Source organism: Triticum dicoccoides, chromosome 2A, assembly GCF_002162155.2.
Source record: "Triticum dicoccoides isolate Atlit2015 ecotype Zavitan chromosome 2A, WEW_v2.0, whole genome shotgun sequence".
NCBI lineage: Eukaryota > Viridiplantae > Streptophyta > Magnoliopsida > Poales > Poaceae > Triticum > Triticum dicoccoides.
In genome coordinates, this window is record NC_041382.1 from 3,851,658 (window position 1) to 3,856,928 (window position 5,271).

The following is a 5,271-nucleotide window of genomic DNA, read 5'->3' on the forward strand; positions in this document are numbered from 1 at the left end:
CACATTCTAACAGCAATATGCACCAGTTCTTAGTTTCTGAGATCAGTTTCTACATTCCACACATTTCTCACAAACTTCTTCTTGGCCATTAGGTGAAAAGAGAATTGCAACTGTTTACACAATTCGTCCAGAGGATACCCATTTGGAATTATTAAGATATTAAGATTAAATATTAGCACTGCAGAAACCTCCAAGGAGGTCCACAAGCATAGCGGCACAGGTATTGATGGTAAATTCAGCAAGCAGCGAATATGATTTTTTCCCCCTATTTGAATCATGGAAATCATGAATGGGCATTGGCAGTTATTGTATGGTCGACATTTAGCAGCCTCACCTTATCCAATATTAAGTCTTCTGTTCCCTCATCAGCAATGTCTGATACTTGTTCAAGCTTGTGCTATGCATTTTATGAGAATTATAATCATTTTTATACTGCCTAAGCTTTCAATGGATGTCATGATTTTTTATCCAAAGAACCTGGGAGTTGGTTATACAAACTCTTACTAGCATAATTGGGCATTAGAGAGGTTGGTGTATGGTTTGCTTGTACCCCCATATATATGGCCTTTGTCCGTTGCTACTGCAACAAGAACACAGCAGACTGCTGAATTCAATCTATTTTTTTCCTTCTCCCCATTGATTTATCACATTCTTTTTAGTTTGAGTCAAACGATAAATAATGCAGCTCAGTTCATTGGATGATAGACAGGAAACCAACAACTTAATTTTATCATTGTGGTTACCTCCTCACGCCCTGAGCACCAGGCAATGCCGCTCCTCTCGTTCCAGCTTATCTTTCTAATCTTTAAACCCAACAAGAAAATAATCTGTCACAGGAAATACATGTGACTGAGGAATTGAAACTTGTTGGCTTTTGCCCAAGGATCAAACACATGAGAAACAGAGCAAATTTGGGGCATTTTTTATCTCCTCTTTTCTTCATATCCAAGATTTATTACAATGCTTAGGTTTATATAGCACCCACACAGATCAATAGGATACATACAAGACTGTTCTAAAGACAGTGTATAGGAGAAGGCAGTTACATACATGATGTGAGCCAGACAGCACATGTTACTCAAATCAAACGTTCTTCCTCCTGAGTCCTGATGCACACGCTTCTTCCTTCGCACTGTAAGTTGTGGTTCTTCCATCTTAAAGCTAATTGTGTAGTTGTAGTAGGGAGGTATGCGAGACCTCCATAAAAGAGCCTCGAGTTTCCCACGTGGTAGTGTACCACCACGTTCTAACATGATGTCCTTCACACTGATGGTAGGGACATTCTCGCTGGAATCTGACTGATAACAGTTGCAAATCAAGAAATATCTGGGGCTCTTCACCAATCTCCAACAATACACCGGCGCATCTTCCCGCACACGAAGGTATGGGTTCTGGTCAAACATAAGGAGATGTGCCTGTTTACTTGCACTTACACATTCAAGAACTGCGCGCCAGAATCGGCCATTGAATTTATGTTGCAATAACCCAGCAACGACATGCGCGCATGAGAAACACTGTCTCTGTTCCAAAGCGATCTCCATAGCCATAGTTGCCAGTTTTGGATGCTCGCCAGGGTTTATGCTTCCAAATGCAGTCGACTTGAAAAAATGCCAATAACCTTCTTGAGAGAGATAGTCCAGTCGAAGTGCTTCCGTTGTTCCCAGATTCACAATTCTGTCTGACCGACTGGTGATTATGATTTTGCTCCCACCGCAAGGTGTCATGCAGGTTGCGGAAGATTTCAGCCTTCTCCATGTTTCCTCGTTGATATCTAATGCTGTTCCCATGCCTGACTAGACCACTAATGCTGTTCCCTTGCAGGTTGACCACTTCTTCGTCCTCAAGACTACCTTGTGGAAAGAAGTGATCACGCACACTCCCATCCCAACAGACATACTCAACAAGGGTGCTCTTCCCTACTCTTGTTGGCCCAACAATCGGAAGTACGGCCAAGTCTGAAGTAGCACCAGGAGGAAGCAAGAAATTTAGGACCCGTTCCCTTTCCATTTGGCGACCAAACATGCAGTTGTCCAACAGCAGATACGTGCCATAAGGTTGGCGGAGGATGCGAGGATATAACTGCAAGAAGAAAAGAAACTCCTTCATACCAGCCACGGTGTCTTCAAGGGTGTCCACCATCCGTTGCAGCTCTTCTCGCATGTTGTTCGTGCCGAACAACACTGCTTCTCTGTTGCTGCTACCACCGCGTGTGCGAGAGAAACGACGGCGTTTGATTGGACTGGATTTTGACACTGCAGATGAGGAGTGGCTCATCTCCTCCTCCCCCTCCTTCTCGTCGAGGGAAGCTTGGAAGCTCAAGGCATCGAGAACGTAGCGGCCTCTGTACATTCCTTGCCTCAACATCTTGAGCTGACGGAGCATCCCCTGGTTGGTGATGTCCCGCGCCTCGGCCTCCTCGACGATGATGTCGATTCTCAGTAGGACACTCTGTAGCCTCCGCAGAATCCGGTCGATGCCAGGCTGCTGCTGGAAGTATTTGCTGATCACGAACGAAGCTGACCTGCTGATGAGGTCGCCTACGATTGCAGAGACGAGGATATCCATTGATCGCGAACCACCTCGACTCAGAGCTCGAGTGGCGCGATGGAAGAGGGATAAAATTAGCAATGGGTGATACTAGATATTTGGGGGTGTTACTAAATTTTGACCAGAGACCTGGGCCGGTGTTCTGGATGGAAGATTTAAAGGCGACTGACTATGGCAAGGTAGTATGAGGCACTGTGGCTAGTGCTGGATGCATCGGCATGCTATATATACGACGTGGTGGTGCCCTGCTAATGTTTGAGTAAGTCTTTGCCCGCCGTGTGAAATTGGGGTTGACTTAACTTGTGTGGACTTGCTGCTTCAGTTTCTTTTCTTTACTTGTACTGTTAATTTGATATATGTCACTGTCAACTTGGTGTATTGAAAAATGCCTCTGCAAAAAATGACTTACGCCCTGATTGGATTGTCGTTTTTCATGCTTTACACTCGTAAAATATACGGACCTCAATCCGTCGTTTCTCTTTCCAGTTGGAAATCAGAGTATTTAACAAAAAACTACCACAATTCGTGGAACCGTGACTATAAACTATCACTTTACAAATTTGTGCGGAAAACTACCATTTTCTCGTTAATCCTTGACTAAAAACTACGCTATCTGAAAAGTGTCCGATTTGACTCTTTTAAACGCGTTTCTGACTAGTTGGGCCCACACATAAGCGGGCTAAAAAAGCAATTGGGTCCCTATTTATTTTTCAAAAAAGCAATCCAGTCCTGTAGCAGCGGCAGCGGCAGGAGGAGGAGGATGGTGGTGAAAAGCGGAGGCGGCGGCGGCGCGGAGGAGGGGGCCGCGGACACGGCGGTGCGACGGTGGGCTATGTTGCACGGATACTTGGATACGTATCGGATACGCGATACGGGGATACGTCTGATACGTCAATTTTCTAAAAACATGGATACGGGGATACGTTTATATATAGATGTTATATATATTAATTATTACAAATATGAAGAAAAATTTAAGTAACTTCTAGGTCAAAGCATGCCTCAATACGATTACCCCTTTCTTTTCTTGCACTTAGTCCACTTCCATTAATTGGCAGTGAGATTTGCCTAGGTTTGCTGTTCCAATCAATGCATCCACACTCTCTTGCTCACCTTTCAATTGAACAAAAACATTGACAAACATGTTTTCACATGAACTCGCGCCCATGTTAGGAATCTTCAAAAGGTGTGCCTTTATTATTGAGGGGATTTCACGTCAAAAGAGGGGTTTTAGGTATCCAAAACGTATCGCAGAAGTATCCTAGGAGTATCAAACATTATTTTCTTTTTTTTAAATCAATATATCGAGGGATACTTACGGGATACGTATCGGGCAGTATCGGGGCAGTATCCGGGTATCGGGGCAATATCCGGCTGGATACGCGCACTTTCTAAAGTATTCGTGCAACGTAGACGGTGGGTGGAGGCCGGCGGCGCGGAGGAGGGGGCCGCGGACACGGCAGTGCGGTGGTGGGTGGAGGCCGGCGGCGGGAGGCTGGTGCTGGACGGCGGGCTGGCCACGGAGCTCGAGGCCCACGGCGCCAACCTCAACGACCCGCTCTAGAGCGCCCAGTGCATCCTCTCCTCCTCGCACCTCATTCGCAAGGCAAGCCGCCGCCGCCCAAACACCCCATGTGTGATGTTCGCCGGCCCTCAGTTGTGGCTGTGGCCAGCCATGGCCGCACAGGTTGCCTGCTTCTGCTCCCGCTCCTTACCATCACTACCGCGTCATCAGCGGCGCTCCCGCTGCTCGTGCTTCTCTCTCTCAAGTCCTCCCTGAACGACCCGGCCGGCGCGCTCAGTCCATGGATGTATGCCGCAGTGGCCTCCGCAGGCGCCACCCGGTCGCTCTCCCCTCCGTGGTGCGCATGGCCCAGCGCCGTGTGCGACGCGGCCACTGGCGACGTCGTCGGGGTCGATCTGTCTTGCCACGGGCAGCCATGGCTGGCCACAGCCACGGACAAGGGCCGGACTGGATTGCTTTTTTGAAAAAAAACTAGGAACCCGATTGCTTTTTTAGCCCGTTTATGTGTGGTCCCAACTAGTCAGAAACGCGTTCAAAAGAGCCAAATCGGACACTTTTCAGACATGGTAGTTTTTAGTCAAGGATTAATGAAAAAATGGTAGTTTTTCGCACGAATTTATAAAGTGGTAGTTTATAGGCACGGTTCCATGAATTGTGGTAGTTTTTTGTTAAATACTCTGGAAATCACATCTGACTGGCGATATACACCTGTAAAAAAATACGGGCGTATAAATTTACCTCGATTCCAAGGGGGGCCTTAAGGAAATGCCATTGTAAAAAAAAAGGGTTAATTCGATATAGGCCACTGGCGCATTGACATATTTTAAACTAGTTTATAATATGTGTATGGAGTGATTTGGACAAGCGGATAGTTGGATGTCAATCTTGATTTTTAGAAATGTGTCTAAGATTTTACTTTGGTACACTCCTCTTAAAAGTTTGCACAAATCTTAAATAAAGTAACTTAAAAAGGCTATCACCATATTAGCCAGCATATTAAACATTGATTTTGATACAAAAGACTATATTATCGTTCTTTATTGAAGGGGTACCTCCCAATCTCCACTTTTAATCTGAGAGGGGAGGGGGGGTTGTACCCAAACAAAGTTAAGTTTTTTTGGCAACCAACTCACTCAATACATATTTTGTTTGGTTTTTGAGGTGTCATGGTCTTTACTTTTCTCTAGCGTGAAAGACTA

General features: G+C 45.8%; 1 pseudogene; it reads right to left on the minus strand.

Annotated features, from left to right (window-relative positions):
• Window positions 1–798: 798 nt before the first annotated feature.
• LOC119352600 lies at window positions 799–2,596 on the minus strand (annotated as a pseudogene).
• Between the last annotated feature and the right edge of the window lie 2,675 nt (window positions 2,597–5,271).